The sequence below is a fragment of the Canis lupus genome, chromosome 15 (assembly GCF_048164855.1).
Source record: "Canis lupus baileyi chromosome 15, mCanLup2.hap1, whole genome shotgun sequence".
Taxonomy (NCBI): Eukaryota; Metazoa; Chordata; class Mammalia; order Carnivora; family Canidae; genus Canis; species Canis lupus.
This window is the reverse complement of record NC_132852.1, coordinates 1,956,336-1,981,524: the sequence shown is the minus strand read 5'-3', so window position 1 is coordinate 1,981,524 and position 25,189 is coordinate 1,956,336. Positions and strand designations below refer to the sequence as shown.

At 41.0% G+C, this 25,189-nt stretch overlaps 1 protein-coding gene and 1 long non-coding RNA gene across 2 annotated transcripts in view; one reads left to right on the top strand and one right to left on the bottom strand.

Annotated features, from left to right (window-relative positions):
- Nucleotides 1–25,189, top strand: part of CSMD1 (CUB and Sushi multiple domains 1) — a 1,871,580-nt gene that overhangs the window by 860,064 nt on the left and 986,327 nt on the right.
- Nucleotides 22,363–24,700, bottom strand: LOC140604548 (uncharacterized). The gene is made up of 2 exons (XR_012007351.1): nucleotides 24,582–24,700; nucleotides 22,363–23,722 (listed from the first exon to the last, which is right to left on the bottom strand). It is a non-coding gene; the product is annotated as an uncharacterized lncRNA (long non-coding RNA).

Here is a 25,189-nt window from a genome sequence, read left to right as displayed (position 1 = left end):
TACCCTTCTTTCTGAGTAATAATATAGACTGTACCTGTTAGCATAATAGTTATGGCATTCCTGTTCCCAAATATTTACATTTCCTCATCCTACTTAAAGAATATGTTCTCCAATCAGCCAGTGTAGAGAAGTGAAGTATTATCCACTACTTCATGATTTTTCCTATGTGTTGTTTTAATTTATACAGAAAATTCACCTCAAATTCTACTAGACACTGTTAGAGGTAAAATGAGGAAATCTATATCTTTCTTCTTACTCTAATTCCTAATAATAACCATCAAGTTCAGGGACCTTCCTTACAGGTCTAGCAGCTTATGTATCAGACCTGAAATCCAGATCTACAATCCTAACAACTCATAGTTCATATTATTAGAGAAATATAATCCAAGAACTGAAGAGTTTTCTTAAGATTTCCATTATGCAATAGGAGTTATTTCCAGGCTTTTTTGTTTGTTTGTTTGAGATTTCAAAACCTTCCAATTTTTGTCCTTAAAAAATTAAACACATCCAATCAAGACCCAGGTGTTAATTAAAGGGGAGAAAGGGTGGAAAATCTGACACTTAGTAATTTATTTTTAATGCATAATAGATGATGACTCATATTTAATGTTTTTCTTAATGAACATTACCCATTTGCTTTAAATTTCTAATTAAAATATGAGCTGCTTGACAACAGGGCTTAGATGATGACTTTTCAAAACAAATCAAAAATATTTTTCAATGAAATCAGTTCTTTTGTATGTATCTCCGTCAAAAGTGGAGGTTCCATTCAAAACAGGACCAAGCCTATTTTGTGTACGTTCTGCCGATAATGAGATTCTGGGGTTAGACATAGAAAAATCAACAGACACGTACAAATTTCAGTTTAGTTTTGCTCATTTAAAAATCACTACATTCTACTATCAACCATGCCAAAATCCCCCTCAAGTCCTCCTCAGAAGAGGCTCACACAGTAGGCTAATGTTCTGTGCACCATTGATCTTCAGCAGAGCATTTGACTGTGTGTGTGTGTGTGTGTGTGATGTTGTGTGAACAGAAGAATCTGAGGTGGGCAGGTGTGATTCCTGCCCTTATCAGCATTGCCCCCAAACTGATGGATGACAGTGTCCGTAATAATCACAACGGCCATTGGGCTGCTTTCTTTCTTGAGCACTTTCTACGTGTGAAGCACTTTTGAAACCCACTGTAAAACACTTCCTCATTTATCTCCTAATAAGACCTAACGTACGTTTCATTATCCCCATTTAGCCTTCGAGAGAGCAGGGACGAGAGCTAATTAGTGAAGTCAGAATTCAAGTTGTATCAAGTCAAAGTGCTGTTAAGGCTTGGCTATGTGGAGCGTATCATGGGTCTCCAGGTCTTGTCTTTTCTTTTTTTTTTTTTTTTTTTAATTGTCTTTTTTTCTGTGATGGAAGTGAGGATGTTGGAGTGAGTGGCAAGAAAGTAATGATATCATGATATCGGATGGCCATTCTGTGCCACTCATCTTTGTGTTATGGAAGCTCTGAGAAAGCTTCTCCCTGAAATCCCACGCTTGTCCTCACATCCAGCTCTGTTCTCCTTTGATTCATTTAATGACCTTGAAACATCTACAACTTGACAAGCACCTCTCTAATTCATGGAGAAGATACAGAACATGTGTGGCACTGCCAGGCTCCCTCACGTTGCATATTACAGACCTACCCACTCTGCTCCTGTTCACAGACCCCTGAACTATGGGAAACCACAAAACTTCTCTGTTTCTAGAATCTTGTCATTCCCAGGACGTTATGTTGAAATGTTTGGATGTTGTACTGGAATTGTATGTTGTATACACTTTGGGTTGACTTTTTCTCCTTCAGTAGAATTCCTTGGGGATTCATGCAAGCTGTGCATGCATTATGGGTTGGCCTCTTTCAGATTTTTTAACTTATCAAGGCTACAAAGAAAGAATTGAACAAAAGTTTTCTTAGAAAAGTGTTGGAGTGTCCAAGAGCTTTCAAAATATCAGCAAACATGAGTTCAGCAACTTAGAATCATTTTCTAAGTTATCAAAATATAAAAGAACAGTTGCTTGGAGTTCCTTCAGTTTGGTCTTCCCCCCGCCACCCCATACTTGAGAACCATTCAGGTTGTCTTACTCCCAGAAGCTTCACTAAAATTCCTAACTAGACCAGGAGTTTCTTATTCAACACACTCATTGGTAGCAATTAATGCCCCTCTACACACACAGGATGATTTGGGCAGAAGCCCTTCCAGGTTCTATAAATCGATCCACAACTCCATCCAGGTGAGGTCAAGGGCACCATGGCCTCCGCCCACCTCTCAGCACCCTGGGTGATGGTGAGGAGATCCAGGCAGTGGCAAACCTCAGGGTTGCTCAAGTTGTTGGGGCACCTTCCGCTGGGGTAAATGCTTGTAAATGCTTGTAAATGCTTTCCTTGTAATCTGAAATATAGTGCCTGTGGAATTTAACATCATTCAGAAAATTTCCTGAAGGAAAGTCTCCGCTTCCTCGCATCCATCTGCTCTCATTAGGTGGACCACAACTTTTCTGCAGACCATTTCTTAAAGTACCAAGCTGTCTCTTGTTGCTGCTATTGAATTTGTCCTGGGTTGCGGCCTGGTGTTCTTACTCAGCAGGATGGAATAGAAAAGCTGCCTTAAAGGCACTTGCTTGAGGATTAAGGTGGTGGACTGGCTGCCCTGGTTTTCCTTGTTCGTTAATGCGCCTTCCTAGTAGTGTTGTTTCTGGTCTTGCTGATGCTACTAGTATCTCTCACACAGAATGAATTGGGAGCTGCTGTAGTTCACTGTTGTTCCTCTCCCATCAGGACTCATTGGAGAACTGGTTTTTCTCATTCTTTTGCTCATCCCTCCCCTTCCCCCTAAAGGAGGTAAGAAAAAAAGGAGTGAAATTATGCAAATGCGATAAAAGTTGTCTTAAGAAGATACAACTGAAAAACATCATTTAAAGGATTGAGGTGAAAATTTGGTCAATACTAGGGATTTTTTAAAAAAAATCTAAATCATACGTTTATGAAAATACATTGATTTCTATTGTGATTTTGGTCTTAGAATTTTGTTTTTACAAACGTAGATAATTTTTGTCTATTTTTCTCATACAGGTTCATGATTTTCTAATATCTGTTTTTTTCCCTACTTTTATTTACTCATACAGTCAGGGATTTCTGCTCTGCAGAGTAAAACTGAAGAGTTCAGAGGAAAGCTCCAGCAAAAATTTTAGATTTTTAGTTTTTTTTAATGAAAAATATTAGATACAAAAAAAAAGAAAAAAGAAAAATATTAGATACAGAGGTAAAAACAAACAGAGCACACTTAGATTTCTGAGACAAATCTTGCTAACCATTTTTCAATATTAAGGAATTTGATTTGCTAATTTTTAAAGAATTTTTGTTTTAATGTTGATATGGCATGATGGCCCGACATTTTGTTTGCTTGTTTTAAAGTTGTTGGTAACGCCTTTGGTAGGATTTATTATCAAAATCACATTAGCCTCATAATACTGAATGGGGAAATCTTTGGTTACCTTTTAAACGATTTTGCGGAAGGCTGGTGTGGCTTCATTCTTACCTGTTTGACAGCATGTGTCAGCGAAACCATCTGGACTTAGCCTTTTCTTCGTAGGAAGGGTTTTAATAATCTTTCACAGGTACACATCTACTCAGATGTTTATTTCCTTTTTTGTCAGTTTTGGAAGGTTGTACTTTCCTAGGCTTTTGTTCATCTAATGTCAATTAGGTCAGTCCGATCATAGCATTGTTCAGAACTTTCCTATCGGTTTTCGTGGTTTATTGCTGAACTACTTAGCAACTGTTAGCAACAGTAAATATGATCATCTCCCACCATTTCTGTGAATTCAGGGCTCAGGACTGCCCCCGTTCATCTTGGTTCAGAGCCTGCTGGGAGATTGCAGTGAAGTGGTTCGCTGTGTTTAAGTTAAATATGATACACATATATTTAAAGGCCAGAGATCTTAAAGACTTTTAAAGCCATGTAATCAATAAGTAGCAGTGCTCGAACTTGAGGCCCAGGTGTCAAACATTCACCCAAATATACTGTAAGCTATACGTTAGCCAGCATAATACCAATTGCACTATTGTACTAACCAAATAAGTAGCAAGACAGTTTAAAATTGGAGAATGACTATAAGTCAATGTATTTAAAAGTTTTTCCAAACTATTGGGGAGATTTGCCAACTGGGGGATGGTGTTACATCATTTTCAGAAAATAATTATAATTGTTTTCCCTCTGTTTTTGTCTTTTTTAGGTAGGAATAAATATAATTGGGCACCTGGGATGTAATAAAGCAGCTATCTGTAAAAGTTATAAATTACATTTAATTGTCAGATGAAATATCTCTCGCCTTTTCCCATATGTCTCTGTATTCAGAAATTTGTAGGTGTTTTTGCGGAGAACACACTCAAATGGTGAATGATTCATTTCTGGATTGTGTCAGTTGTTCAACTTTTATTTTTGGGCGAATAAACAAAAGGTCCATGCTGTTCCCAAAATTATTAATTCAGGATGGAAAGAACAAATTATTTGATAGATTGCTATGTGTTTCATTTAGAAACTGTAGATTCACTGCACTGAGAACTTTTTTTACACCTGTCAGAAATCATCCTGAAATAGGATATAGACACGTTCTCCTAGAAAAACTGAAGTAACTTATATTAGGGTTTAAAATATACAATTGCTGGCCCACAAGAGGTAAACATAAGACCACTTCTAGCATTCTCTTCCGTTACCTACCTGACCTCAAAACTGCTTTGAATAGCCTGACGAATAATGAATTCAACATTCTGGGCTCTTTCCAGAGATGGTCCCCCGTTACCCAGATGAGCTCTTTGGTAAATGAAAAGCCTATGTTGCAATAAACAGCCTCTGTGATTACAAAGAAACATAAAACCTTCTCTTGTTGTCTGTCCTACAACTGAGGGCAGGTTGAGGATCAGCCCTGATTTCATTTGATTTTATTTTTTTACCAGCTTAGCTTTTTCAGGCAGATGTGCCAGAAAGCTCTTTAGAAAAGAGAGTGTGTATAACAAATGATGTTGTTTGGGCCTTAGGAGGGAAAGTGTGCTCTTGGATTATGAGATGCCATGCTTATTTCATGGAAGATTCTTCTAGAAGTTCAGAATGAGGAGGAGAAAAATATGCACAAGATTCCTTGTATTTTGAGGTTATGAAATGTCTTTCTTGCAATTCGGTTTACCTAGTACCTGTGTATGATGTCACACACGGATGCACCCACAGCTCATCTGTTAAATAATCAAATAAAAAAAAAATCAAACTCTGGCTTATTTGATCAAAAAACTCCAGGATCCATCAAACATATATACAATTTAAAAAAGCTTTGAATACAGTAGTGCTATTGGGAAGTGACCCAGGGCAGTGGGAAGGAGCAGTTGTCTCCGAGTGAGGCAGACGATGTCTTTCATGGTCCAGAGCTGACCGATCACGGCTCTGAGTAGTTGTGCTCTTATAAGCAGGACCCTTATCATTCAAAACCTGGACTTAGTAACCATTACTTCACATGCAATTATGAATAAAAATCACAGATACTCTGTGTAGGCGATTTGCCAGTGTCATTTAGTAGGCCCGTGTGAAGCCAATGATTTTTATTACTTTTCACATTTCTCAGAATTTTCCTCACTGCCCTCTGTCAACCCTATTTAGAAGAGCATTGTTGTCTTCATGGTTCTATTTTTTGAGTGTGTGTGTTTTTCTTTTCTTCCATTGGAACACCTGCCATTAATCTTTGTAAACTGTGGGGCAAAGACCATTGTTAAATGAAAACACAGGTGAGAAGACTAAATGTATATAATTCTGTGACATCTGAGGATCCATTTTGAGTGTTCATAGGACTGTTAGGCCAGAGGACACAGGTACTGGTGATAAGAACTGCTTCATCAGGATTTCTTAGATTCTCTGTCCTAAGTAATATTGCTATAGTTTACTACTCTGACCTCATTATTCCAAATCCTACTTGTCACATGGAAATAGTGCCTAAGATCAGCCCAATTCCATAGAAGCTTGGGTGATAATGATCATATAATCTAGCAGGTAAACTAAACAAGGATCCGGAAGTCACTTGGGAGCTCAGATTCTCCTGTGCCCTAATTTTATAACCCCAGGCCATGGAGTACTTGCTTAAGGACGTCAGGTTTACCAGTAAGGAAGGTGATCACCATGACGTTCCTTTTGCTTCTCATGCCATGGACAACCTACTAGACAAACCAGTTTTCACATTCTTAGAATAGAAGAAATACCCTTAAAACTCTTTTTCTGTATTACCAAGGACTTAGGATATTCTAACGACCTCTTGTCATTCTGAACAGTAGCCATGGGTGCATTGTTTTACAGTGGCCATCAATTGGAGAATGAGGAGACACAAAAAATTCATCACCTGGAAAAAACAAAACCTACAGATTGAGACCTACATTTTCTTTTTCTTTTCTTTCTTTTCTTTTTTTTTTTTTGAGACCTACATTTTCATAGTTTATGATGAAGCTTTGTTTCACTGCTTTAAGTTTTCTTCTCCCCATTCTACCAGTGGTGAACCTAAAACCCTCGTCGTTGCGGTTCTCCCAAGGGTGTTCAACAAGCAAAGGTTATACCTGGAGCTTTAGCCTAGAGTTTTGACTTTGAAGGAAGTGTTATTTCTACTGCTGAGTGGCACACAATACCTATAGTCGCTGAATTATTGACTATCTTGGGTATTACTTATATTTTGGAAAGAAAACCTTTGGATAGGTACTCCCTCCCTTGAAAGGAATCCAAGCAGCTGTTAGTGAACTTGGCTCATACCGGGCAGACAGTGTTCAATAATTGTTTATTGAGCTGAGCTGATCCCACTTCACTCAGGAGCAAGGTCAGAGCTATGTCTTCAGTCCAGCTCCCCTATGACTACATCAGAACGGAATATCTATTCTTAGAACATGTAAGTGGCCAACCTTTTGCAGTACACAGCATACTTTGCATCTGCAAAAAATAAGGTACTGGCTTCAGCCCTCCTGTTTATGGAATAATTGAGGAACTAAACAACCAAAATAACCACTTTTGACAAAGAAGTAAAGTGAAATAAGCCCTGCAGCACTGGCGAAGTAAAATGCTGAGGAATATGTGCTGAGTGGCAAAGGGGTGACCTTATGCAGAGACTAAGAGACCCATGTAATCCCATTTACCCTATTAAAGACTTGTGATGGTGAACAGACCACAGGAAAAGGTGTAGCCTTTAGATAGGACCCTTCACAAGGTGACCCCACTCTTCTTGGCTCTGTCAGTCACTGATTTTTCCACATCACTTAAATCGGATCCACTTGCTATAAAAATGAGCAAGACCCAGGGCTCAGTGCCACATCTCAGGAAAATTCTGCCTTAAACAGGTCTCTGTCCCTCCTCTAGCTTGTAAATGCCCATCTCTTGATCGATATTCTATCCAAATATCACCTTCCCTTAGATGTTCAAAGGGAACATCTTTCCTTAGAAACTTCTCTTGAAATCCTGAGGGTGAATAGTCAGTTCTTCTTAGAGGTGCTTTACCCATCTGTATATGAGGTTAATGCCCCCCTCCTTTGTATTCAAGCAGGCATTGGTTTGAATCTGCGTCCTGCATTGCCTTTCCACCTGACTATAATGAATGCTCCCTTCCCTCTCTGTGTTTCACATGCTTAGTCTATATAGGCTGCTGAAACAAAGGAGCACAGACTAGAGGGCTTATAAATAAGAGAAATTTATTTCCTGGGGTTCTGGGGACTAGAAGTCTGAGGGCAAGGTGCCAGCATGGTCAGGTTTGGGTTCAGGCTGTCTTTTGGGTGTAGACAGCCACTTTGTTGCTGTGTCCGCACATGCTGGAAGGGGCTGGAGCTCTCTTAGGATCTCTTAGAAGGCACCAGTCCCATTGTGGGAGCTCTGCCCTCATGATCCACTGACCTCCCAGGCCTTCATTCCTAACACATCACGTTGAGGGTTAAGTTTTGTTCTATGTACACAAACATTCAGTCCAAAAGAGGTGCCTTCCTTACAGAATAGGGATCATAATCAAATCTTATTGATTTTATGTATATGGATAATAGTGTATGTGATTGCATGATTATTTTCTGACAGTTTCAGACATTCAATATGTGGGAGTCTGACACTTATTTGTTTAGACCTCTCTTTATCTTGTGAAGTAGTCAAAGGTAGGCTCATGACTTAGTCTTATGTACGTGCTGACCGTGGAGAACAATGCCTGACAAATAGGAGGAGCTGTTTAAAGTGGAAAAGGATGAGTTGAGAAGGAGAGAGAGGCATCACAGGTGAGAGACCGTAATAGCCACAAGGAGGTTCACCAAAGTCCATGACTTGTCTGTGGAATCATGGCTGAGTGTGTATCTCTAGAGGGTATGTGTGGAAGGGGTGGGGCAAGGAGGACAGTGAGGCCTGATGAATGGCAGACACCTAGGTAAGCTGTGTGACATTTGGAAAAGTTACAAATGTCCCAACCTAATTAAGCTATAAACATTTTTTTTTTTTTAAATACCGCATAGGGAAACCATTACCAAGGGGACAAGAGAGAAGACATGGCCCCAGACACCAGTCCGTGAAGACCATGCTAAGGTGATGGTTAGACTCTCTTTGGGCCTGGCCACCCTGTCCCTTCACGGTGTTGCTGCCTGCAACTAAGCTGATAAAAGGAGAACATGGGTTTTTTAATTGCACTGGCCACTTTTCATCTTTTAAAGTAAATCCGTTATTCCATTTATACCATGAAAAGCTAGTAAGGTTGTTACAGGGATAAACTAATGCAAACCTAGAGGAGAGCTAGACCAGTTGCCTCTGTGGATGAATTCCCAATGATGAGATCTTTAATAAAGTTCATTTAATTTAAAGTAAAATATACCACTAAACATCTTCTATATTTTGGTATCAGACTTGCAGATGGCTCCACCATTTGTACAGCCAGGATGTCGTTTCCCTGTCACTGTGATGATGGAACTCTGAGGAATAAGGCGGCCTCGTGGTTATCCTATAATCTGTTCTGAGCCAGAGTCAAAATAGACCTCAGAAGCTGAATGAATAGAACGCTTGATTACATAAATGATGGAAAACATTTGAATCCAAGGAATGAGACCCTGCCTATTCATTTTTTTTTTTTGATCTGCTCATGGTGTAGTACCTAATAAACTCCTGTACTCCACTCCCCACAGGCGGTATCTGTTCATTCAGTTGTTTCCCACCAAAAGGTGAATATGTTGTATAACCTAAAGCATCAGCTTCTCTTAGCATTTCTCTTTTTGAGATCCAGTAGCCGGATATAAATTATTTCAAACTCCCCATTATTTGAACCCTGAAAATGCATTGTGTTAGGTCTGCTCCCAAATGATTTGACCACCAGAAATGACCATCAGTAATGATACTGATGATACTGTGCTCTGGGGGAAACCAAGTCAAGCCTGTGAGATTTTCAACTGCCTGAAATTTGAGGATTTGTTTTACTCCACAGCAATGTGGAAAATATATATAAGTTTAAAATATTATCTCAGGCAGCCTCGGTGGCACAGTGGTTTAGCGCTGCCTGCAGTCTGGGGTGTGATCCTGGAGGCCCGGGATTGAGTCCCATATTGGGCTCCCAGCATGGAGCCTGCTTCTCCCTCTGCCTGTGTGTCTGCCTCTCTCTCTCTCTCTCTCTCTCTCTCTCTCTGAATAAATAAATAAAATCTTAAAAAATATTATCTCACAGCAAAAAGTATTGCAGCTTATTTTTCAAAAGCATGGGTAGAAATACAGGTAAGATATAGAAAAACTAAAAATACTATATTTCACACTTAAGACTTCAAAATTTTAATATCCAGCTCCTCATTATTACAGTTGGACCTGGATTATTAATGTATGGTTCAATTATATAATAAATTGAAACACACATGAATAAAATTAAAATAAATAAAATGCAGCTAAGTGAGGGTCTAAAGTATTAGAGTGGATTGCCACTAGGAATGTATGAGCTGATTTAAAAAATTGTGATAGCCCTTTCTATGTCAGTTATTTGAATATTCCTTTCTTCGGCATAGAGGCCTTTCTTACAAAACTTTTTTTTTTTTTTTTTTTTTTCCTATTCCCTACTGGTGGATAGCATTGCTTGAAATAGCACTATTTTTTTTTTTTTTCCAACTGAGAGATGAGAGGAATCTGAGAGCCCAGGGACACATATGCATGATGACAATGGCTATGGAAAAGATTTTGTGACGATGGCAAGGTCTTCTGGGAGGACATTGCTATATTAGGAGTCAATTACCAATCAGCAATGGACAGGACATATTTAGGCTCCATTTGGTTTAGGCCTCTGAAAACTACCATGGGGCATCATGAAGATGATGTGGAGGATGAGCGGGAAAGCGTTTCTAGTATGTTGCCATGCTGGGAACAGAGAATAAAGAAGGAGTTTGAAAATTATGAGAAAGAAGAATTAAATTTTGTGACTAAGAAAATTAAAAGGTGAAAAGATCAAATGTAACTCCATTGTGCCACCCAGGTGCCCCCAGGAGATCAGCAGCCCAGTTTACAGAAATGAAGAATTTGGCCAGCATGGCGCGGTGATGTGGGGATGGGGTTTTGTTTTGGTCGCGTGGACTTTGATGTGACTGTGGGAAAGTGAGGTTGTAAAAGTAAAGAGCGGGGAGGAAGTTCTCACAATATATACATTTCCAAATGATAACTTTGGAAAACAAAAGTAAATCTAATGGTTTCCGCTTACTATTAAGAATCAGGAGGGGCACCTGCATGGCCCAGTTGGTTAAGCGTCTGACTTGGTGTTGTCTCAGGGTCGGGATTGAGCCCCAAGTCTACAGACTCCATGCTCAGTGGGGAGTCTGCTTGAGATTAGTCCTCTTTCTCCTCCCCCCTTTCTTTCTCTTTCTCTCAAATATTTATTTTTTTAAAGATTTTATTTATTTATTTATTCATGAGAGAGACACAGAGAGAGAGAGAGAGGCAGAGACACAGGCAGAGGAGAAGCAGGCTCCATGCAGGGAGCCCGATGTGGGACTCGATCCCAGGACTCCAGGACTATGCCCTGGGCCGAAGGCAGATGCTTAACTGCTGAGCCCCTCAGGGATCCTCTCTTTGGTGGTTTTTATATACCATGTGACTCAAAAAAAAATTGGGCAGGTGACATTTCAGTAGATCTTCATAATCTGCTCAGGTAATGGGCTGAATGGTGAGCTAGAGCAGCACCACGATACTTAGAGTTCTAGCAAAAGCATGGCTTGAGCAAAATTGAGTGCTCTGACGTGGCTGGTGTTCAAGGTGTGTGATGCAGGCTCATCGCCTGGGTAGGGGGGGTGGGGCGAGGGGCTTGGAGCATCAGGACTAGGGGAGGGTGGTGGTGCAGGACACGAGAGGCCTGAGTATTTTGTTTGGAGCAGGCCGGATAGAGCTTCATTAGGATATAGGGTCCCTCATACATGCAACAGGGAACCAGCAAGTGTGTCTAAGCATGGGGGGATGGGTCTTCTCCTCTGTTATAGTTTTAGCTATTTGTGTTTAGGGGGTAGGAGGTTTCTGCTCATTCATATGTACTTAATTTTCTAATAATTTGAAAATCATAAACTTGGCCACTATGAATACCAGAGTGTCTCAGGCAGCTCGGCTGCTCTAATGTAATACCTTGGACTGGGGGGCGGGGGGGCTTATGGACAACACACACGTGTGTATTTCTCACTGTTCTGGAGGCTGGAGGTCTGAGAACAGGATGCCAGTGTGGTTGGGTTCGGGGGAGGCCCTCTTCCAGGTGGCATATGGCCTATTTCTTTGTATCCGCGTCTGGCAGAGACCAGAGCAGGAAGCCAGGCCTCTCATAAATCTTACAAGGGCATTAATCCAATTTGTAGGATCTTCACCTTCATGATGTTTCTTAATCCTCATTGTCTCTCGGGGCCCACCTCCTCCTTTCATTGGGGTTTCAACATAAGGATTTTAGAAACACACAGACTTTCAGGGCATAAGAATGGTCTTCAGTAAACCAGAGAACATTGATGCCTAGCTTTCCGTAGTATTATTGGGATGAAAATAGCTCCTGCAGCCAGAGGAAGAGACCATCCCACACTGTAGAGTGAAAGCTGCCTGGTTTTCTGAGATCACTACACATTAGGAAATACCCAGGTTTAAATTTGTCAACAAGAACAGATGCAAACTGGATAATTCACTTTTGATGGCTTGGGAAGTGTCCCCACTGTACCTATGCACCTAGGGGATAAGGGACCCACAGCCATCACAACGTCCTGAGGAAACTACATGTGCTAGAAACCTTCAGGAAGGTACAGAAAAACTATGAACAAGGAAACCATTTCCACATGGACAATTTTGAATCTATAAAATAAACCTAGTGCTTGAAAGTGTCTTGCAAATTGACGTAATTGCCCTAATACCATCTGAGTTACGCTATAATAATAGATTAATTTCACTCTGCAGAATGACAAATAAATGGGAATAAATGAATCAGTATAATATTTTACAAACTACATATATTCTCAAAGGGGATATATGACATTTTTAGTTACCAATTCTTATTAAATTCCAGTCACTTTATTTTGCCTGCAACAAAGTTTTGTACAAATGACTTACATCAGTAAATGTTAGTAGTGATGACTCTTACTTTGGTATTAGGAATAATAGAGGTTTTATTTTTCATCTGTTCTTTAGGAAAAAAAAATAACACTTCGCCTATTGAGGACCTTCATATCTAGATCTCTAGATTTCTAAAAATCTAAAATATAGATTTCTAAAACTACACATATGCTCATTTCCATTAGTATTTTATTTTGTGTTGTTGTATCACTTTATTTTTTTTAGGTTATTCTAAGCCCTTAAACTATAAATGCTAGCACTGACTGTCATTTACATTTATTTAATGTGCTACAGTGAAGGATTTTCAGCTTAGCAAAATGCTATGCCCGCTTATTTTCTCTTCCCTCTTCCATACCTTGAGTTTCCAAGTGAGTTGTGTATCTAATAATTCTGGAAACACCTTCAACTCACTATAATGACATGATCACTCAAAATTTATATTGAGATTATTGTAATGAGTAAAAACAAGCATTGTCCCCTCTTGTGGATGTTAGAGTCTAGTGGGGAAGAAAGACAAATTGTCACACACAAAAATATACGTAATGAAAACCTGGAATCAGTCCTATCAAGAGGAACTCTTGCTTCCCAGAGAACTCTGAAGAGGAAGCCACATCCCTGTGCAGACAAATGAAGGCGGCTCAGGAAAATTGACCCAGAATAAAGGTCAGATAGACAATCATGTACCACAGCGAACACTATGGAGAAGTACTTTGCAAGCAATACACTTTTATTTAAAAACATCAGGAAATTGAATGATCTAGGCTTTCAACATCTCTTTGTGTAGTTTAACCTGGAGGGGGCTAATATTATATTAAAATTGAGTTCTTTTCATATGTTCAACAGTAGTTTGAAACGATTTATAGTTAGAGTTTATATCTGAGATCTTAGCTTCCCAGAGGAATATATGACATAAGGTGTCTTCAGATATCACATCCTATAAAGTACTACATCTTACGTTTGTATAATGGAATATAAACAAGTTTCTGGACCAATACCTTTCAATCTCGATGGGATTGCCATGGAGAATTTTGGTGTGGTTTTACTGGCTAAGTACTGCCTTCTACATTCAGATGCTTAATTTCCTTAATGTGCAGCCTTGGTTTTCTTTGATAGTTTGAAGGACTCAGTATCATTGCTTTCTTTATAAAAATAATTTACTTTAAAAAAAATAATAATTTACTTTCGTATCCAATTGGCAAAAAAATGTGGTGGAATTTTCTTCTGATTTGGTATAATGATATAAACTAATTGAACCATATAAGGTGTATATTACATATGCGTATGGCAGTCATGACCAAGTTAAAATTCATTTAAGCTAACTTAATGAATTAGAGAATTGTTTGGGTACCTACCAGTACTCTAACAAAATTAAATATGCAAGAGTAGAAACTAGAAATGTATCTTCCTCTGATGGCCTTGAAGCTTTCCAAAGCCGGTAACAAACATTTGACTCAAGTGAGTTATTAAGAAGGCAATCATCAAAATATTTCTTGCAGATTAAGGCTACTTCCAATATTTGCATTGGTCTAGACTTCGTGTTGACTGTTTTACTGAGTTTAAATGGTTTTAAAATGCCGAGTACTAACAGAGCAATTTTGAACCAATTAATACCGATATAAATAATTCAGCAAAATCTTTTTATTTGGGTTCATTTTCAAGTTTATAAATTGCTGAAATGGAAAAAAAGGGTAGTTGTATATACAGATCAATATTTGCACATTAGCAAGTTACTTAGAAATAATCTAAATATAACTATACTTTTGGGAATTATTTCCCAGAATAAATTCATTAAAATTCATCTCATTTAACTTCATTTATTTGAATACGGAAAAGTGAGTATCTATGTCCTCATACTGTAGGATTAATAGTGTAGTTATTTTTGTGCCATCTGGCTCTAAGACACATAGCAGGGCCTCTGAAAGAAGAGTGGATGAGGACAGCCAAAAAATGAGGAGAAAATAGAACCTAAGTAAGACAGTCACACAGAATAACAAATAGTTCTCAAAATTTCCCTCTGCTTCTTCTAAATTTACTTTTTTTAGCTTCATTAAGTATGACCTTGCTCTTATGTGAGTAAGAACTGTCAATTTTCACGACCGTTCATTTTGTATTACTTTAGCCAAATTTCCTGCCTCACTTTCAAGTCTAATTTTGGCTTGTTTTCTCGTTCTCTTCATTAATGTACCTATTTTATTTAAAACAAAGTAATTTTTATGAGCATTTTGTGAGGCTTTTAATCTCAACTTTCTCTAGAATTGAAAGAACTAAAATTTTCATGTTGTACCAATTCCTAGAATGATAATGGGAAATAAAACATAGTTGATGATAAAGAGGAAACAGGAGCAAATGTTGGCTCTATTTCATTACTACTAATACAGGTGATTATCTGGTATTTACGTAGAACATATTGTGTAATTCAAGTCCTCACCTAAGGTCACAAACTAAACAGAACTCTTGAAGGAAGATACCAAGTGACACATTAGCCAAGTTGACTTAGTTCCATTTGGATTTATTCTCAAGCTTGCAATTTGTTTTAAGAAAAAAAAAAAAAAAAGGGTGGGGGGTAGTTTCAGGCTGTCTATAATCCTATGAATTTCAAATCCTGAAAATTGACAGATGACAAGGCTCTGTGTCCAGAGAAAGTTCACAAGGAATTGCAGAGAGCAAAGTAAATATCCCAAACACTAGTCCATCCCTGTATTTCCAGTGAAGGCCCTGAAATCATTCTAAGCAATCCACACAAATGAAAGAAGCTCTTCTTAATTTTGTGATATTTACTTACCAAAACAAACACAAAACACCAACCCACAACCCCACACATTCTCACCTGTCTTATGTATAAGAAAATGAGCTTGAAACAAAACCAAACAAAGTCCTATTTGTAGTTCTCAGAAACTGTATGGATTACCATTCAGTTTTTTCACTACAAATCTGAAATAACAAAACCTATTTCCCAGAGTGAAATGAATTAAAATAATTATATAACGTGATTAGTCACTTTAGTTTTGTATTCTGTGTGCCACTTTTGAAAAGCAGTATTGTCTCTGGTATAAGCAAATACATCTTGAGGGCAATGTATTTGTTCCTTAAGGTGCAATTCAGGGTATTTCAAATAAATTTCTATTGGATTTGACCTTTCTGCAATTGCAACTATGTATGAAGTATAAAAAAAAAGTAGAAGAAAAAAACTGAAAGCATTGGAAGAGTGAGAGAGAAAAAAGGCAGATTCTGAGGATTTGAACTGGAAAATGGAGAGAGCAGTCTTTTTGAGTATCTGTGGTTAATGGTTTTTGTTCTGGGGACACACTCAAGTCCACACTGTACAAAGCCAAGGACAAGGTTTGGTGCAGCTGCAGGCACCTGACAGTGAGGAAGTGATCCCAGACAGGAGAGGTCCAGAATGCAGAGCCCCAAACTATCATTCTGATTTTGCCCCAACACCTTGACTGACTTTTGAACCATGCATGTGACCAGCAGATTCAAAATAGGACAACTAAACACATAAGAATTGTGGTGAGATGTGAGTCAGCCAGCAGAAGGCAGTTTTCAGTTGGAGTCCAACTAAGTTAATGACTTGCTGGAAAACAAAACAAAACAAAACAAAATCTCCTACCCCCAAGTAAACAAAAAGACCAAAGGAAAACAAAAAGTGCACTTTTTGGAAGAATGTAACAGAATCCAGAGTTTTGAAAATATAACACAACTTCAGACAATAAAAAAGTATCCAAAATGTCAAGTTTTTAGAAGAAAAGTTTATTTTTAAGTCCATGTTTATGAAAAAATAAACAATCATCTCCATAGACCAAAATTGACATGATCCAGATGATGGAATTTGCAAAGGATTTTAAAGCAGATGCTACGTCTAAGCTTACAGAAGTGAAGGGCTGTTGGTGGAAAAGGATAGAAACCTCAGCAGAGAATTAAAGACTATAAAACAAAAACCAAGTGAAAAATCAAACACTGAAAAATATAATCTCTGAAATTAAAAAAAAAATATTATTGAAAGATAAATAGGATGGAGATTACAGTCAGTTACCCTGAAATTAGGCAGAAGGAATTGCCTACTCTGAAGAAAACCACATTGCCCCCCCACCACCACCAAGAAAACAAAACAAAAAAACCCCCCAAAAAATGGCATCAGGCTCCCTTCAGAGGACATAGGAATAAATGTCTAATACAAGTCTAATTGTAATTCCAGAAGTAAGGAGAAACTGAAGGGAAAGAGTATCTTTGAAATCTGAAAATTTCCAAACTTGGAAAAAAGAAAAAAATATATCAAGATGCTCTGAGTTGAGAAGGGATAAGTACAGAGAAACCATCTTTCCACCAACATCACGGTCCAGGTGCACAAAGGGGGAGAAAAAAGCCTTGAACGCAGCCGGGGGTGGGGGATGGCACCTTAACTTTACATGCAGAGGCACAACAATTAGAATTCCTGCTGATTTTACCTCAAAAACCACAGAGATCATCTTGTATGAAAGAGCATCTCTACAGGACTGAAAACAAAGGAAAAGAAAACAAGAGAAAAAAATAACCCACATGTTTACATTATGTGGAAATATTCTTTCAGAATGAAGGCAACATATAGAGAAAAATATGAGAAAACTAAGACGATTTGTCACCAGCAGGCCTGTTGTATACAAAGTGCTGAGGTAGGTTGTTTAGGCTTAAGGGAGACAATAGGCAGTGGAAATTCAAATCTTCAATAAAAAATAAAAAAGCAATATAAATGGTAAATATCTTGGTAAAAAGAAAACATTTTTATCTTAATTTCTTCAAGTACATGTTTTGAGCAAAAATCATTGTGTTTTTTGTGGGACTGGCAATGCATATATTATAAATATATGATAACCATAGCCAAAAAAAGTAAATACAATTGTACTTTTTATACATTTGAAATAAAGTAGCACAATATTAACTACAAGAAGACCAAAGATCAGGGAGGCTTATTGTACTTTCTAAAGATTTTTTTAAATTTTTATTTATTTATGATAGTCAGAGAGAGAGAGAGAGAGAGAGAGAGAGGCAGAGACACAGGCAGAGGGAGAAGCAGGCTCCATGCAGGGAGCCCGACGTGGGATTCGATCCCGGGTCTCCAGGATCGCGCCCTGGGCCAAAGGCAGGCGCTAAACCGCTGCACCACCCAGGGATCTCCTCTAAAGCCAACACCTAAGAAAGAGCACTGGTAAATATTTAAAAGACCAATAAATTAGGGACAGCTAGGTAGCTCAGCAGTGGAGCACCTGCCTTCGGCCCAGGGCATGACCCCAGGGTGCCGGGATTGAGTCCCACATTGGGCTCCCTGCAGGGAGCCTGCTTCTCCCTCTGCCTGTGTCTCTGCCTCTCTCTCTCTCTGTCTCTCATATATATATATATATATATATATATATATATATATATATTTTTTTTTTTTTTTTTTTTTTTTTTTTTTTTTTAAGAAAATCACCCATGGTCCAATCACCTAGAGAGAAGTACTAAAGTGTTGTTTACGTCCTTCCAGTATTTATGAGTGATGAGAAAATTATAAGCTTCTACTGGGCATTTGGGTGTGCTTATGTAAGACTTGCCTTCACTTACTTCACTTACTTTTTTAAAGAATTTAACTTAATATTTCAGTTTTTTCTCTTTGAGAGAATTTTACATTTATGTCTCAGATTAGTCAGGTTTATGCCACAGAATGTCTTAGCACACCATACCCTTGGAAGCATGGCCATATTTTCCTTGAGTCAGTCAAAATGGGGTCCATTGCTGATTCTAATTAGATTGTTTTGAAGACAAAGTATTCGTAAGAAGAAAAGAATAAGGAGTAGATTAAATGGAAATCAAGGGTTATCTTTCCAAGTCCTTCAATGTTTGAATGAAGGGGGAAAAATTTGACCTTGTTAGTCTTGTAAAACCAGCTCTCAGCAAAACTAGAACACCTTGGATTTTGGTACGTTATTACATATGTAATTCAGCCTAGAGCTTTTAGTATAGCAGTCTGTGCAGCTCTGATACAGTGAGTTATTTATTTTTTAAAGATTTTATTTATTTGAGAGAGAGCATGAGGAGGGCGTGGGGAGGGTGCAGAAGGAGAAACAGACTCCTCAGCTGAGCAGGAAGCCTGATGTGAGGCTCGATCCCAGGACCCTGAGGTCATAACCTGAGCGGAAGACAGATGCTTCACCCCCTGAGTGACCCAGGCGCCCGCCCCCACTTTGTAATTGCATAGTACTTGTATCCCTACAGGAAACTATTATTTCATGGTGAATAATTACATAGAGTGGGGATAGTTAATTCTGTTTCTCTCCTGGATAGTTTAGCTGGTATCTTGAAATGAGGATAGTTTTATCCTCTTTTGGGTTTCTGTCTCTCTTTTTAATCTTTACAAACCCCCAATTACTCTAAACATCTGTGTGAGCTTCTATAACTAGTTACATTTACTAAAATTATGGCAAGCACCTCATCTGAGAAGCCCAATAGCTCCGAGAGTATACAGTTTAAGTTTCTATATTTTGATTTAAAAAAAAACCCTGTTTTTGTGATCATGCTTTGTCTTTTGGTATATCACTTAAAGACTTCTTTCTAAATATAAACGTAATTTCCCATAACCCTACTTTTCATTCCTTTTCTGACTGAAATCCTCAATTTAGAATCAAACTCAACCTCCCTTGACTGACAAATAAGATCCTCATGATTGGATCCCACTCCCTAGAATGGCCCTACAAACAGTCTCCCTACAGCATCTCTGCTCTGGGGGGACAGGCACGCTTGACCCCATCACAACTGGGACACACTTACCAGAATTCTCTTCATTTGCTTCTTCATAGAAAACATACTGTGTCCTCCTGTTATTCTTTCCCTGTGAAAACCCTATATGTTTTTCTACAAAGCCTTTTCTGGCTCTCCAAGAATAAGGAGTCACTCCTATCTATTTTTAGTAGAATGCTTATAAGAAAACGTGCTTACAATTAATTATCCAAACTAGCTTTATCAAAATGACCTATTATCTAACTTAAAATTGTTTTAATTTTATCATTTAATTTAATGATTTACTTTAATGAATTTTAATTCCATGTGACGGAATAGATGATATATTTACACCTTATTCAAAAAGTAGGTTCATTTTGAAAGAATGAATAACTGGATAAATCAATAATTAAAACTATTATATATCTAAAGTATGCTATATGAAAAACTATATATTTATTTTATATATTATATATATTATGTTTTTACCTAATAATTTCAAACGCATTCAATAATTTCATTGGGAGAAACTGTGTGAAGAAAGACTAAGGTACAATTTTATAACAATGGCAAATTCTCTAGGAAATACTCCAAAGTTTAGGAAAAACTATTTTCCCCTAAAACTCTACTTGAATTCAATAATCAGTTTCAAATTTCCTGAATTACACCTAACTTGAAAAGAATACTTAACTAACATTCAGTATGTGGTGAGTTGAACAAAGTCAGTCTTGGCTGGGAGCCTACATTTCATAATCCCCTCTCCTGAACATCGTACCTCGTGGGGAGAAGCGACTGTAGAGTGACTACAAAGTCTAAGGACAGCATGTCCCCCAGAACCCAGATTCTTGCTTCCTCTCCAGCTGCTCATGAAAGGAATCCAGGAAAACATGTTCCAGGACAGAAGGGCCCTCAGGGCTCCGTCTATTATTTTCTGTCTGAACTTAGCAGGCCTAACCCCGTAGCACTGGAATTTTATCGAAAGCAAAGCTAAGAGTTCATGCTGTCTAACTTTCTCAAATGTGGATTCGCTTTAGGATTCAGTGATTACATCTTATACTTGAGGGTAACCATGAAATGGAAGTCACATTTGGTTGAAAATATCATGCTATGAGGGTCCTTTTTATTCTACGAGAGGCTGTGTCACACTGCTGGTGATGGAGGGGAGCCCTGCGCCCTGTGTGTGTGTGTGTGTGTGTGTGTGTGGCCGAGGTCGTTTTCTCTCCTGGAGCACAGACCTTGAATTCCCCTCTTCGCCCCTTTGTGCACTTGCTTAGGTTGTAGACCAAGTCTTCAGTTTTTTCCCTTCTTCTGGTCAAAATATACTATCATCTATTTTCAGATTGGAAAAAGGAATGAATGAATGAATGAATGAATGAATGAATAAATAAATAAATAAATAAATAAATAAATAATGTGAAAAAAAAAAGTCCTTGATTTGATGAAATACAAACCAATTCAGGAAGAGTTGCCAATGGTTACTACTACGGTACATTTCCCCTCTGGGCATAATTACATTAAGAAGACAATTGCCACCTCATGTAAGGAGACTTTAATGGTAAGATCTGCAGCTGAGCAGTGTGGGGGATGCCTCCAGTATGCTGGCTCTCAGGTCAGTAGATGAATCCACGTGGACATACTTTAGTCTGCAAGTGTCGTGCACTGGGTACCCCGTCGAGTGCTGCGAAGCCCTGGGGCCACGCGGTCGTCCCGTCATGGGCTTTGGAAGTGCACCTGCTGCGCAGGTGGATGGGGCATCGAGAGGCCACAGACGGAGTAAAACTGTGGGGGGTGCGGGGTCCTGTCGGGGGCAGCGCCACACCAAGGGGGGCGGGCTGTGCTCAGCCTCAGCCCTGCAGTGTGGCCCCCGGGGAGAGGGGACAGGTGCCCCGGTGCCCCACAGGGCGCTGCCAGCCTAGAAGGTGGTGGGGGCACAGACCCTGTTCCCCCCCGCTTCCCCACGGGATCCCCTCATGTTCCCCTCGGCCCATTGCCCTGCCCAGGGGTGTGCAGCACCACCCACAGGTCCCAGGCTCCCTGGCACCCCTCCGAGGGGGTCCCCAGGACAACCCCCAGGCTGGGCCAGGAGCTTCAGGGGAGCGTATGTGGCCCCCTGTGCGCTCCGAGCATTGCTGGTGGCTGTGCGGCCTCCGGCAACCTTCCTGTGACCTTCTCGCTGCTCTCCAAACCCCACGGGGGTGCTGTCGGGCCTCCCCACAAGGAGGAGGGCTGCTTGGCCGGGACTCGGAGGCCGAGGCTGGGGCTCCTGCGTGTCAACGTGCGTGTTGTACGCGTGGAGGTCGTGCCCCGTGCCACTTGCAGGATCTCAGCCGACAGGAGGTGTGCCCCCCACCCACGACAGGGATCACCTGCCCACGCAAGTCACACGTGGCCCCCTACCTGCCTCTGCAGCTACCTTAGGGCCTCCGTGGAGACAACCCACTTGATGGTGAAACCCTGTCAGGCCGACTCGCTCACTCTCCGACAGTTTTACTGAACTATGACGACAATGACCGCAACAATGACAACGACAACAACAGCAACGACGATGACAACAGCAACAACAACAACGATGACAACGACTACGAGGACAACGACGACAGCAATGATGATGACGAGGACGACGACAATAGCAATGACAACAGCAACAATGACATCGACAACAGCAACAACGACAACAGCAACGACAACAACTATGACAACAGCAATGATGACGATGACAACGACGAGGACAATGACAACGAAAATGACAGCAATGACAAGGACGATGACAACAGCAACGATGATGACAACGACAATGGCGACGATGATGACAGTGACAACAGTGAGCACAACAGCGACAGCAACAGCAGCAACAACAAAATTTTAGCAGTTGAGGACCATAGACTCTTCCTAACTACCCGTGAATTTGATGAACACTAGCCGTCCTCTGCTTGAATGTAAAAGTTCAACCAGCTATTAAGGACCTTGGAGAAATATTTCCAGAAAGAGTCAACAGTTCCTAAAATGTTAACTGCACTCTCGTGGTTTATGTGTTTTGGGCTATTGCCTTTCATAAGATGTGTTTGAAATGGTTTGTATCATTTGTGTGTGTTTTTTTTTTTTTTTTAAACAGTATCAGGAAGATGTGATTCCAAGGGAGAAATCTGAAAACTTAAAATAGAGAAGAGCATTAAAAGTCATCCCTACTCATGTGTATTGGAATATTGCCGTCGGAAGGCTTTTCCAGTATATTTTAATGATTATTCCAGAGTTGTTGTCGTCGTTTATTACACTGAGCCATTTATGTGGATTTGATGCAAAACGAGCAAAAGCGAGTGGATATGCTGCTTCACTATGGGAACCAGACACGGAGAAAAAGGATGCCTGGGTCCGTGGGCTGAGCCAGTCTGTGGAAGCCCACACGCTATCCCACAGTTGTAGCTTCCGCAGGGGTGTGAACTTTCAGGTAACTGACGGTGCAGCAGCGAGGTCCTAAGGCCTGGGATTCTTCCCGGTGGAGGGCTCTTGGTCTGAGTCGGGGGGCTGGGGGGCACTGATTCAGCGAACAATAAACCGGTGAGGCTGGAGCACACTGGAGTGAGGACGAGAGTTGTGTTTTTAGGAAGCTGTGCATGCAAAGGTCCTGGGGCTTGTAACGCTTGTTATCTCCAGAAACAGCAATTGTACAATAAAGCAGGTGCATGGCCGGTGCGCTGGCGCGGATGTGGTCACGGGAGCACGATAGTCACGGCTTTTCCACTGAACTTACGAGCTCCTCGTTATCCCACACGACGCACCCCGCGTGGGGAAGCAGGCCTGGCCCATTACTAAAAAGATAACGCGCCCCGTGTTTTGAGTGGAGGAGAACCAGTGACACGGGCATCAGGCTGGACCTGCGCAGGCTCACCTGACCTACCCTTTCCACGTTTCCTGGCCCAACAGCTAGTAGAGAGGAGGATGTTGTTACCAGTGAGGATCTCTATGTAGAGATGTGGACGTTTCCACTCCCCGGGCCCAAGTGGCCTCCTTCCGTCTTTCCCGAGACTATATTCTTATCTCCGTGGCATCCAGGAGTGGTAAACGTGTGTCCTCCACGTTCATTTATTTTCCTAAACCTAGTCGTGGTGTCCGTGTCAATCCTGCTGCTGGGGGGTCATGCCGGGCGTAGTCGAAGCCGCTCGGGGACTCTCCGGGGGTGATAGTCGGTTTGCTGAGCTAATTTATTACACTTATGTGACCAAAGGGCCTGCTGAGAAACCAACTGTCAGAGCTTGGGGGGCGGGGGGACGAGCGGGGTGCAAATCTTCCTTTCCAGGACAGGGTTTCTGACCAGAAGACTCCCAGGGTTTTCCAAACGATCATGACATGTCTTTCATCGTTGGCTAAAGATATTTTGCCATCAGCCCTTTAAAAAATTAAAATTAAAATTAAAATTAAAAAGGAAGGGATCAATGAATGAATGGATGGACAGATGGATGGATGGATGTGAGATGGTTTGGACAAACAGACCAGAATCCAATCAGGAAGATTCTTGCCCTCCAAGATACATTTGCATTTCCCTGCTCCCCTGCCCGCCAAGAAAACAAGTTCATATTTTATTCTGCAAGCACACAGTTTGTCCCACTGTAGTAAAGAAAAAGCGTTCTGGAGAAAAAAAAAATAGTGTTCCTATTAAACATAATCGTCCTGAAGTAGGGCTGTGTACAGGGCAGAGAGGCAAACGTGCCTTCGCCTTTCCTGGGTACAGCCACTTAAAATGACCCACCGTTGGCCCTGGGCTGATGGGCCGCTGGAGAACATGGGACTTGACTGACCCTATGAGACAACTAGGAGATTCACCTATTATTTCTGACAAATTTTCATATTCTACATATATATGCTCCCCCTGCCCGAGGAAAGGCCTTGTGACTTGGACCCGCCATCACAAAGTGCTGTTGTTATAGAAAATTTATTATTTGACTTATTAATTTAAATGAAAAACCCAAATGCTGCCCCACAGGGAAAACCTCTGGTCCTTCAGCCTCGGGCCTCCCTGTATCCAAACACCCTAGTGCTGGCAAGATAGCTGGCGGTCCATCCTCCCTCAGCGCGGCCTCTGGGTTTCTGTGTCTGGGGCTGGCAGGGTCCCTCTGTAGGGAGACCCACACCCCCTGTCAGCAGGTCCCCCCCCCCCAACCATGCCTCTCGGCAGCTTCCCCCGAGATACTGTCCCTGGTGCACAGTGGAGGGCGCGTCAACTGCCGCCCGCTGTGCTATGAACCTACCAGATCTGAGAATCTATGTAAAATTCCAGAAATTTGGGTCTGGTCTTAATTTCCTTTTATGCATGAGCTGAGGAGCGAGGCCCCTCCCACAGGGTTCCCTGGTCCCCTGAGCAACCGGCTCCTTTGTGATGTAATAGAGCAGCCTGAGGTCCTTTTTTTCCTGCCTCCATCCTGAGGCAAAGGTGGGGAGGGTGACAGGAGCCAGGGAGGGGGCAGTGGGGAGGGTACAAGGAGCACAGGTGGGGGGATTGGGGATGATGCTGAGGGCACGGGTTGGGGGAGAGGGGGAGGGTGCAGAGGGTGCGGAGGGCGTGGAGAGGGTGCAGGGGGCTCGGGTGGGAAGGAGGGGGAGGGTGCAGCGGGTGCAGGGGGCGCAGGTGGGGGGAGCAGGGAGGGTGCAGAGGGCGGGGTAGCGGGGAGCATGGAGGGCCCACCTGAGCCAGGTGAGGGCCTGCTGCTGGGCCAGGCGCCCTGGGGTTTGTGACGCTATCTGCTTGTGTTTAATGTGTTTTGGTTTTACTGGGTCTGGTCGAAGGTGATTCATCTCTTTAGTTTCCCGACTTACACGCTCATGCTTCTGCATATCCGTACTTGGAGAGCGGGAGTGC